General features: G+C 54.4%; 1 long non-coding RNA gene across 1 annotated transcript in view; it reads right to left on the minus strand.

Moving 5' to 3' along the window:
- LOC132207628 (uncharacterized) overlaps positions 1–9,102 on the minus strand; it is a 28,355-nt gene extending 19,253 nt beyond the window's left edge. Inside the window, exon 1 of the long non-coding RNA XR_009443646.1 lies at positions 8,991–9,102. This is a non-coding gene — a long non-coding RNA (uncharacterized LOC132207628). The remainder of the gene's footprint in view (positions 1–8,990) is intronic.
- Positions 9,103–12,111: the final 3,009 nt, after the last annotated feature.

Here is a 12,111-nt window from a genome sequence, read left to right on the forward strand (position 1 = left end):
TGTGAGCGGGTCAGGGCTGCAGGGGGTTGTACGCTGTGAGCGGGACAGGGCGGCGGGGCCCAGTCCCTGTGAGCAGGTCAGGGCTGCGGGGACCAGTCCCTCTTAGTTGGTCTGGGCTGCGGGGGCGATTCCCTGTGAGCGGGTAATGGCTGCGGGGGCCAGTCCCTGTTAGTTAGTCAGGGCTGCGGGGGTGATTCCCTGTGAGTGGGTCAGGGCTGCAGGGGCTAGTCCCTGTCAGCAGGACAGTGCTGCGGGGCCCAGTCCCTGTGAGCGGGACAGGGCTTGGGGGGGCAGTACACTGTGAGCGGGACAGGACTGCGGGGGGCAAGTCGCTGTAAGCGGGTCAGGGCTGCGGGGGCGAGTCCCTGTCTGTGGGACAGGACTGCAGGGGGCAAATCGCTGTGAGCGGGTCAGAGCTGCGGGCGCCAGTCCCTGTGAGTGGGACAGTGCTGCGGGGGGCAAGTCCCTGTCAGCGGGACAGGGCTGCGGGGGGCAAGTCCCTGTCAGCGGGACAGGGCTGCGGGGGGCAAATCGCAGTGAGCGGGTCAGGGCTGCGGGGGGCAAATCGCAGTGACCGGGTCAGGACTGCAGGGGACAAATCGCAGTGAGCGGGTCAGGACGGCAGGGGGCAAAATGGATGGGAGAGGGTTTTGTCAGCATCTTGCATCTGCCAGCGGTGTTGTTGATCTGGGACCAGCTGTTCATGCAAGACTGGAAGCTTCAGGTGATGGAGGATTTCTGTCTGGCAGTCCTCTTGCTACAGAAGGAATATTTGATGGTGGCCACTGATCATCAAAGTTTGAAAGAGGTAGAACAGTACCTATATTATTAACATTTTTTAAAAAAAGGAAGACCCTGGAACTTGTGGTAATTCCAGGAGACTGGCTCTAAGGCCTGGAGTTTAGTCATGATGAAAATTTAACGAAAAATTTCCAGAATGAAACAGCCATTTATTTGATTAATGATTTGGGTTACTGCATTATTTGTTTATTTGATTCATGATTTGAATTACTGCATTATTCCAATTATAATTATTTTGATAGGTCCCTAGTAAGAATTTATCATCACATTCCAGTAAAATTAATAAATCTTAACCAGAAATTATTACTGCAATTAAGAAAACAAAATCACTAAATTAACCAGGTTCTCCACATCAGGTGTCATTGCTATGCTCTCACATAACTAATAAATCATAGTGCAAGGAAGTAATGGGAAGTTTTTAAAATATATTTGTAAATATATTATTCAAGTGCACTCTGTGCATTTAATGTATTGTAATCTGGGGACTTAAACAACTCCTTGCTGCTTCTTAGAACATAACATTGAAAGAAATAGGCGCAGGAGTGCACCTTTCAGCCATTGAGCCTGCTTCGCTACGCAATAACGTTGTGGCTGATGTGATTTTTTTTGTGATCCATTCATTCATGGGATGTATTCATCACTGGCTAAGCTAACGTTCATTGTCCATTTCTCTTTGCCCTCAAACTGGAATGCATTGCCAGCAGCAGTTGTGGAAGCAAGGTCATTGGGGTCATTTAAGAGACTGCTGGACATGCATATGGTCACAGAATATTGAGGGTGCATACATGAGGATCAATGGTCGGCACAACATTGTGGGCTGAAGGGCCTGTTCTGTGCTGTACTGTTCTATGTTCTAAGTCCCTGTCAGAGGGTCAGACCTGCAGGGGGCAAATCGCAGTTGAGCGGGTCAGGGCTGCAGGGGGCAAAATGCAGTTGAGCGGGTCAGGGCTGCGGGGGCAAATCGCAGTTGAGCGGGTCAGGGCTGCGGGGCCCAGTCCCTGTGAGCGGGACAGGCCTGGGAGGGGGAGTACGCTGTGAGCGTAACTGGACTGCGGGGGGCAAGTCGCTGTGAGCCGATCGGGACTGCGGGGGCCAGTCCCTGTGAGCGGACAGGACTGCTGGGCCCAGTCCCTGTGAGCGGGACAGGGCTGCGGGGGCCAGTCGCTGTGAGCGGACGAGGACTGCGGGGGACAAGTCCCTGTGAGCGGGACACGGCTGCGGGGGGCAGTACGCTGTGAGCGGGACAGGGCTGCGGGGGCCAGTCGCTGTGAGCGGTCGAGGACTGCGGGGGACAAGTCCCTGTGAGCGCGACACGGCTGCGGGGGGCAGTACGCTGTGAGCGGGACAGGGCTGCGGGGGCCAGTCCCTGTCAGCGGACGAGGACTGCGGGGGACAAGTCCCTGTGAGCGCGACACGGCTGTGGGGGGCAGTACGCTGTGAGCGGGACAGGGCTGCGGGGGCCAGTCCTTGTCAGCGGGACAGGGCTGCGGGGGGCAAATCGCAGTTAGCGGGTCAGGGCTGCGGGGGGCAAATCGCAGTGAGCGGGTCAGGACTGCGGGGGACAAATCGCAGTGAGCGGGTCAGGACGGCAGGGGGCAAGTCCCTGTCAGAGGGTCAGACCTGCAGGGGGCAAATCGCAGTGAGTGGGTCAGGACTGCAGGGGGCAAATCACAGTGAGCGGGTAAGGACTGCAGGGGGCAAAATGCAGTTGAGCGGGAGAGGACTGCAGGGGGCAAATCGCAGTGAGCGGGTCAGGACTGCGGGGGCAAGACCCTGTCAGCGGGAAAGGACTGCGGGGGGCAAATCGCAGTGAACGGGACAGGGCTGCGGGGGGCAGTACGCTGTGAGCGGGACAGGGATGCGGGGGCCAGTCCCTGTCAGCGGGACAGGCCTGGGAGGGGGAGTACGCTGTGAGCGTAACTGGACTGCGGGGGTCAAGTCGCTGTGAGCCGTTCGGGACTGCGGGGGCCAGTCCCTGTCAGCGGGACAGGGCTGCGGGGGGCAGTACGCTGTGAGCGGGACAGGGATGCGGGGCCCAGTCCCCGTCAGCGGGACAGGGCTGGAGGGGGCCGGTCCCCGTGAGCGGGACAGGGCTGGGGGGGGGCCGGTCCCCGTGAGCGGGACAGGGCTGGGGGGGGGCCGGTCCCCGTGAGCGGGACAGGGCTGGGGGGGGGGGCCGGTCCCCGTCAGCGGGGCAGGGCTGGGGGGGGCCGGTCCCCGTCAGCGGGACAGGGCTGGGGGGGGCCGGTCCCCGTCAGCGGGGCAGGGCTGGGGGGGGCCGGTCCCCGTCAGCGGGGCAGGGCTGCGGGGGGCAGGTCCCCGTCAGCGGGGCAGGGCTGCGGGGGGCAGGTCCCCGTCAGCGGGGCAGGGCTGCGGGGGGCAGGTCCCCGTCAGCGGGGCAGGGCTGCGGGGGGCAGGTCCCCGTCAGCGGGGCAGGGCTGCGGGGGGCAGGTCCCCGTCAGCGGGGCAGGGCTGCGGGGGGCAGGTCCCCGTCAGCGGGGCAGGGCTGCGGGGGGCAGGTCCCCGTCAGCGGGGCAGGGCTGCGGGGGGCAGGTCCCCGTCAGCGGGGCAGGGCTGCGGGGGGCAGGTCCCCGTCAGCGGGGCAGGGCTGCGGGGGGCAGGTCCCCGTCAGCGGGGCAGGGCTGCGGGGGGCAGGTCCCCGTCAGCGGGGCAGGGCTGCGGGGGGCAGGTCCCCGTCAGCGGGGCAGGGCTGCGGGGGGCAGGTCCCCGTCAGCGGGGCAGGGCTGCGGGGGGCAGGTCCCCGTCAGCGGGGCAGGGCTGCGGGGGGCAGGTCCCCGTCAGCGGGGCAGGGCTGCGGGGGGCAGGTCCCCGTCAGCGGGGCAGGGCTGCGGGGGGCAGGTCCCCGTCAGCGGGGCAGGGCTGCGGGGGGCAGGTCCCCGTCAGCGGGGCAGGGCTGCGGGGGGCAGGTCCCCGTCAGCGGGGCAGGGCTGCGGGGGGCAGGTCCCCGTCAGCGGGGCAGGGCTGCGGGGGGCAGGTCCCCGTCAGCGGGGCAGGGCTGCGGGGGGCAGGTCCCCGTCAGCGGGGCAGGGCTGCGGGGGGCAGGTCCCCGTCAGCGGGGCAGGGCTGCGGGGGGCAGGTCCCCGTCAGCGGGGCAGGGCTGCGGGGGGCAGGTCCCCGTCAGCGGGGCAGGGCTGCGGGGGGCAGGTCCCCGTCAGCGGGGCAGGGCTGCGGGGGGCAGGTCCCCGTCAGCGGGGCAGGGCTGCGGGGGGCAGGTCCCCGTCAGCGGGGCAGGGCTGCGGGGGGCAGGTCCCCGTCAGCGGGGCAGGGCTGCGGGGGGCAGGTCCCCGTCAGCGGGGCAGGGCTGCGGGGGGCAGGTCCCCGTCAGCGGGGCAGGGCTGCGGGGGGCAGGTCCCCGTCAGCGGGGCAGGGCTGCGGGGGGCAGGTCCCCGTCAGCGGGGCAGGGCTGCGGGGGGCAGGTCCCCGTCAGCGGGGCAGGGCTGCGGGGGGCAGGTCCCCGTCAGCGGGGCAGGGCTGCGGGGGGCAGGTCCCCGTCAGCGGGGCAGGGCTGCGGGGGGCAGGTCCCCGTCAGCGGGGCAGGGCTGCGGGGGGCAGGTCCCCGTCAGCGGGGCAGGGCTGCGGGGGGCAGGTCCCCGTCAGCGGGGCAGGGCTGCGGGGGGCAGGTCCCCGTCAGCGGGGCAGGGCTGCGGGGGGCAGGTCCCCGTCAGCGGGGCAGGGCTGCGGGGGGCAGGTCCCCGTCAGCGGGGCAGGGCTGCGGGGGGCAGGTCCCCGTCAGCGGGGCAGGGCTGCGGGGGGCAGGTCCCCGTCAGCGGGGCAGGGCTGCGGGGGGCAGGTCCCCGTCAGCGGGGCAGGGCTGCGGGGGGCAGGTCCCCGTCAGCGGGGCAGGGCTGCGGGGGGCAGGTCCCCGTCAGCGGGGCAGGGCTGCGGGGGGCAGGTCCCCGTGAGCGGGGCAGGGCGGCGGGGGCACGTCGCCGTGAGCGGGTCAGGGCGGAATGGACACGTCGCCGTGAGCGGGTCAGCGCGGAGCGGGCACGTCGCCGTGAGCGGGTCAGGGCCGCTGGGGCACGTCGCCGTGAGCGGGTCACGGTGGAGCGGGCATGTCGCCATGAGCGGGTCAGGGCGGCGGGGGCACGTCGCCGTGAGCGGGTCAGGGCAGACCACAACTCCACCTATCTTAGTGTCATCTGCAAAGTTACTAACCCATCCTTCTACGCCCTCATCCAGGTCATTTATAAAAATGACAAACAGCAGTGGACCCAACACCGACCCTTGCGGTACACCACCAGTACCTGGTCTCCAGGATGAATGTTTCCCATCAACTACCACCCTCTGTCTTCTTTCAGCCAGCCAATTTCCGATCCAAACTGCTATATCTCCCACAATTCCATTCCTCTGCATTTTGTACAATAGTCTGTTATGGGGAATCTTGTCGAACGCCTTGCTGAAATCCAAATACTCCACATCAACCGGTTTACTCTCATCTACCTGTTTGGTCACCTTCTCCAAAGAACTCAATAAGGTTTGTGAGGCATGACCTACCCTTCACAAAACCGTGCTGACTATCCCTAACCAATTTATTCTTTTCTAGATGATTGTAAATCCTACCCCATATCACCTTTTCCGACACTTTACCAACAACTGAACTAAGGCTCACTGGCCGATAATTACCAGGGTTGTCTCTACTCCCCTTCTTGAACAGGAGAACCACAATTGCTATCCTCCAGTCATCTGGCACTATTCCTGCAGGCAATGACGAGTTAAAGATCAATGCCAAAGGCTCGGCAATCTCCTCCCTGGATTCCCCGAGGATCCGAGGATAAATCCAATCCGGCCCAGGGGTCATAGCTATCTTCACCCTCTGTAGGATTTCAAATACCTCTTCCTTGTGAACCTCAATCCCACCTAGTCCAGTAGCCTGTATCTCTGTATTCTCCTCGACAACATTGTCGTTTTCTAGAATGAATACTGTTGAAAAATATTCATTTAGCGCTTCCCCTATCTCATCTGACTCCACACACAACTTACCACTACTATCCTTGATTGGGCCTAATCTAACTTTTGTCATTCGTTTATTCCTTAAATACCGATAGAAAGCCGTAGGGTTTACGCTGATCCTATCCGACAACAACTTCTCATGTCTCCTCCTGGCTCTTCTGAGCTCTCTCTTTCGGTCTTTCCTGGCTACCTTGTAACCCTCAAGCACCCCAACTGAGCATTCACATCTTATACTAACAGAAGCCTTGTGCTTCCTCTTGACCAGGGATTCTACTTCCTTCGTAAACCACGGCTCCCGCGCTCTACAGCTTCCTCCCTGCCTGACACGTACATACTTATGTAGGACACACAGCAGCTTTTCATTGAATAAGCTCCACATTTCTACTGGGCCCATCCCCTGCAGATTCCTTCCCCATCCTATGCTCCCTAAATCTCGCCTAATCTCATCGTAATTGCCTTTCCCCCAGATATAACTCTTGCCCAGTGGTGGACACCTATCCCTTTCCATCACTAAATTAAACATAACAGAATTGTGATCGCTATCACCAAGGTGATCACTTACTTCGAAATCTAACACCTGGCCAGGCTCATGACCCAGTACCAAATCTGATGTGGTCACTGCACTCCAACTCCATTAGTCACTGCATCCCAATTCACTCAGTCAATGCATCTCATTTCACTCAGTCACTGCATCCCACTTCCCTCAGTCACTGCAACCCACTTCCCTCAGTCACTGCAACCCAAGACCAGTCGGGCACTGCATCCCGATTACCTCATTCACTCCTTCCCATTAGGTCAGTCACTGCATTCCATTTAACGGAGACAGTGAATACAATTTAACTGAGACACTGCATCCATTTCACTCAGTCAGTGCCTCCCATTTCCATCAGTCACCGCATCCCATTTCACTCAGCCACTGCAACCCATTTCCGTCAGTCACAGCACACTATTTCCATCAGTCACTGCATCCCATTTCCATCAGTCACTGCATCCCATTTCCATCAGTAACGGCATCTAATTTCTCTCAGTCACTGCATCCCATTTCCATAAGTCACTGCGTCCTATTACCCTCAGTCACTGCATCCCATTACCCTCAGTCACTTCATCCCATTACCCTCAGTCACTTCATCCCATTACCCTCAGTCACTTCATCCCATTACCCTCAGTCACTTCATCCCATTCCCCTCAGTCACTTCATCCCATTCCCCTCAGTCACTTCATCCCATTCCCCTCAGTCACTTCATCCCATTCCCCTCAGTCACTTCATCCCATTCCCCTCAGTCACTTCATCCCATTCCCCTCAGTCACTTCATCCCATTCCCCTCAGTCACTTCATCCCATTCCCCTCAGTCACTTCATCCCATTCCCCTCAGTCACTTCATCCCATTCCCCTCAGTCACTTCATCCCATTCCCCTCAGTCACTTCATCCCATTCCCCTCAGTCACTTCATCCCATTCCCCTCAGTCACTTCATCCCATTCCCCTCAGTCACTTCATCCCATTACCCTCAGTCACTGCATCCCATTTCACTGAGTCACTGAATCCCATTTCACTGAGTCACTGAATCCCATTTGTTGTTCTCACTTGAATGCAATGGTCATGAATCTCCTCCAATGGCTGGTCATGTATTTCCAATGCAAAATTTTACCAAGTTTTGATTTTCAATTTTGATTACATGTGTTTCCTCTATTCTATAAGATGCTGCAATAAACTCAAATTTGATAAATCATAATTCAACCACCATTACCTACAGAGGTAATTTCATCAAACAGATCCAATTAGAATTGTCACATTCCCAAATCCTGATTCAAGTTTTTCTCATTCTGGGCCACGTGGTTCAGAAAAAAGACACTTAGAGTCAGAGAGATGTACAGTTGGGAAACTGATCCTTTGGCCCAATTTGTCTATGTTGACCAGATATCCTAAATTAATTTAGTCCCATTTGCCAGCATTTGGCCCATATTCCTCTCAACCCATCCTATTCATATACCCATCCACATGCCTTTTAAACGTACAAGCCTCCACCACTTCCTCTGGCAGCTCATTCCATACATGCACCACTATGAAAAAAATCCGGTCCATTTTAAATCTTCCCTCTCTCATTTTTAACCTATTCCCTCCAGTTTTGGATTCCAGCAATCCGGGGAAAAGATCTTGGCTGTTCGCTCTCTCCACGTCCCTCGTAATTGTATAAACTTCTATATGGTCAGCCCTGAACTCCAAAGTTCCAAGAAATAGCTGCCTGTTCAAGCCCACGGTATACCTCCAACCTCCGATGCTGGTAACGTCCTTGTAGATCTTCTCTGAACCCTTTCAAGTTTACAACATACAACAATAGAGCGCAGAACAGGCCCTTCGGCCCTCAATGTTGCGCCGACATCCTTCCTCTCGCAAGGAGACCAAAATCGATTGCAGTATTCCAAAAGCAGCCGAATCAATGTCCTATATAGCTGCTAAGTGATCTCCCAACTCCTATCCTCAATGCACTGACCGATAAAGGCGAGCACACCAAATGTCTCCCTCATATCCTTTCGACCGGTGGCTGTACTTTGATGGAACTACGAAACTGCACTCCAGCGTCTCTTTATTAAGCAACACTCCCCACAACCTTCAGTGTATACGTGCTGCCCTGATTTGCCTTTCCAAAATGTAGCACCTCACATTTATCTAACCTCAACTCCATCTGCCACTCCTCAGTTTATTGGCCCTTGTCAATGTCCCATTGCATTCTGAGGTGACCTTCTTGGCTGGCTACTACACCTTCAATCATTGGGAAACTTACTAACCACACTTTCTATTTTCATATCCAAATCATTGCATCACTTCAACTCCCCCTGCCACTCCCTGAACGACATGTCCATCCTGGGCCTCTTCCAGTGTCACAACCACACCACCCAGAAACCGGAGGAGCAGCACCTCATATTCCGCCTCGGGAGCTTCCAACTCAATAGCCTCAATGTGGACTTGGCCACCCTCAAAATCTCCCCACCTGCCAGCCTCATCCCAAGACTAGTTCCTCCCCTCATCCCAGCCTCCATGACCTGTCCGCCTTCTCTCCCACCAATCCACTCCTCCCACCTCACTGACCAACTCCCACCACTGCTTGGAATTATTCTTCTTTTCACACTTCATCAGCTTGATGTTATTTCTAAAATCTATTTTCCAATTGTTGGAAAAAGTGAGATAAAGAAAAGTAAAGGAAGTTACATTCTTACCACTCGTGAAATCTCTGAATATTCTTCTGTTGAAAGGCCACCAAGGAACGATGCAATTCTTTTGTCAAAAACGCTGTGAGGGAGACATCTTTTTCGGTTCCACTAACTCCACCCTAAGGAAGACAAACCCACGTAACATATCTAGTGACTTAAAACATACTCAATTGTTGCCCAAGGTGGAGAGCTGGATGAACACAGCAGGTCAAGCAGCATCAGAGGAGCAAGAAAGCTGATGTTTCGGGACGAGACCCGACTTCAGAAAATTGGCGCTGGAGAATCTGAGATAACAAGGTGCTGAGCCGGATGATACTGCTTGACCTGCTGTGTTCATCCAGCTTTACACCTTCTTATCTCAGATTCTCCAGCATCTGCAGTTCCTACTACCTCTATTGTTGCCCTTTCACTTTACTGAACTAATACGAGCCAGTAGTTTTGTTTAGGCTCACGTAATCTTACGCTTATTGGCCTGTACAAAATCCTGAATTAATTTTGATCCACTGACGGGAGGAGAGATGAATTTTATAGAAATTTTTGTTTTCTACCAATTTGCAGAGGGCATCGTGGGCGATTGAAGGACAGTGTTATTATCCTCCAGGTCTGCGGACTGCATCGTTACCAACTTGCCCATTTGCATATACATACAATATTCATTACGTACCATTGAAACATAATAAACCAATACGGTGTACTAAAAACAACCCTCAAATATCAATGGAAATTTAAATATTTATCATAGAGTTTGAAGGATTGAATTCAATGATACAAAGCAAAAACCAGTGAAGATGAGTGCAGTTGGTCAGCACTTTTGCCACTAAGTGGAGGTTGGCAGTTTGAGGCCACCCAGGAACAAGCAAGCTCTGTCTAACTCCAAGGGCAGCACGGTAGCTCAGTGGTTAGCACTGCTGACTCACAGCGCCAGGGACCCAGGTTCGATCCCACCGTTGGGCGATCTTCTGTGCGGAGTTTGTACATTCTGCCCATGCCTGCATGGGTTCCTGCTGGGTGCTCTGGTTTCCTCCCACAGTCCAAAGATGTGCAGGCTAGGTGTATGGGCCATGCCAAACTTGCCCATTGTGTTTAGGGATGTGTAGATTCAGTGTGTTAGTCATGGGAAATGCAGGGTTACTGAGGAAAGGGTCGAGGGATGGGTCAGGGTGAGATGCTCTTTGGAGGGTGGCTGTGGACTTGTTGGGTCAAAAGGGGCTTGTTTCCACACTGTAGGGATTCTATGATATGAAAGTATCTTTTGAAGTGGACATTCATGGGTATGCTGTAACAGAGACCTTGAAATACTGCCAAACAAATATTTGGAACTAGACTGTCAATTCAGACATAGCATCAAAAAGGTCATGGAAGTTGTCACCGATATTAAGCAGGATTGATGAAAATCCAGCAGGAAATGGTGTCAAAAGGCTCAGTATCTTTTATTCATCTCCAGTTATTTTGTCCAAGGCACTGGATGCTGGCAGGATTGAAACATTGAAGAAATGCTTCACAAATCACATATAAGGACCTGCACATCTTTGAACAATGGGAGGAAACTGCAGCACCTGGCAGAAGCCCCTCGCAGATGCGGGGAGGACGTGTCAATTCCACACAGATAATTACCCAAGACTGGAATCTCAACTGGCTCCCCAGTGCATGAGCAGCTCTAACCACTGAGCAACTACCTTGCCCAGAAGGGGTTTTATAAGCGCATACTTGAATTCCATTCATAGTTGGGGAAAGACAGATCCAATCCTGTATGTCCAACCAAAATAACCTATTGTAGATATCATGACAGCAATCATAAATGATTTTGAATTAGTAAATCAAAAAAAATTAAAATTGTTTCCAAGCCTAAATACTAGATAAGGTGCAGTTAAGCTGAATAGTGCAACAACAAAAAGGCCATATTTTATGTGACCATCGGTAACACTTGAAAACTTGCAACAATATAGTCACCAGAAGAGATCTGAAGTGGCTTGATGATGCACTCCTTCAGACACTGGAATGAAACTCCAAAGATCACAAATTCTCCTTCAATACCGTGTTATAACAGTGACTGCATCAACCTGTGTTTATGGGCCTGACTGGAAACCCACACAACATGCATAAACAAAAAAAAAATCTAAAGGTGACAGGAGAATAAAATGCATGTATGCAACGTCTTTGAAAAGCAATTATCTGTAGTGGATGCAAGCCCATAAGGAATCTCGTTTCGCAGATTATATTCATTTGCACTGCAGGTCATGCCAGTCAGAATCAGTTTTCGTTTCATGACAGATAACTAAAATGTCCAAAACATTGAACTTTGGTTGATCAGAAGATTTTAAGTATGGACCATGTCTTGTGTGAGCTGACGGCATTACGGGATGGAGAAGGTACATGCACTGCTGGCATCTTGACACCATTGAATGAGCAAGCGTGGACGCAAAGGTTGTAACAGGTAACAATTGTACAGGCAATATCTTTTGAGCTCCTTCCGAGCAGGCCTGTAATACTCTAAAGCTGTGCCAGACCCTCACTTCCTCCACCTTACGTACGCTGCCTTTTTCTTTTTGACAAGAAGCACCTCTGTACCAGTCATCCAAGGCTCCTTCATCTTACCCCTTCTCACCTGTCTCAGAGGAACAAATTTATACATGACTCGCAACATCTGCTCCTTGAACAGCCTCCACATGTCTGCTGTGCCCTTTCTGTGGAACAATTGCTCCCAATCTGTACTTCCCAACTCCTGTCTGATAGCGTCATAGTTTCCTTTACCCCAGTTAAATATCTTCCCCTGGTAACTGCTCCTTTCCCTTTCCATTGCTATGGTAAATGTGAGGCTGTTGTGGTCACTGTCGCCAAAGTGCTCTCCCACCACGAGATCTGACACCTGTCCTGGCTCATTGCCGAACACCAAATCCAAAATGGCCTCCCCCCCTCGTCGGCCTGTCCACATACTGAGTAAGGAAACCCTCCTGAACACACCTGACAAAAACGGCTCCATCCAAACCATCTGCACGAAGGAGGTTTCGATCTATATTGGAAAAGTTGAAGTCACCCATAACAACAACCCTGCGACGTTTGCACTTTGCAACAATCTGCCGGCCAATGAGTTCTTCGATCTACCAACTGCTATTTGGGGTCCGTAGAA

This window comes from Stegostoma tigrinum, unplaced genomic scaffold (assembly GCF_030684315.1).
Source record: "Stegostoma tigrinum isolate sSteTig4 unplaced genomic scaffold, sSteTig4.hap1 scaffold_112, whole genome shotgun sequence".
Lineage (NCBI taxonomy): Eukaryota > Metazoa > Chordata > Chondrichthyes > Orectolobiformes > Stegostomatidae > Stegostoma > Stegostoma tigrinum.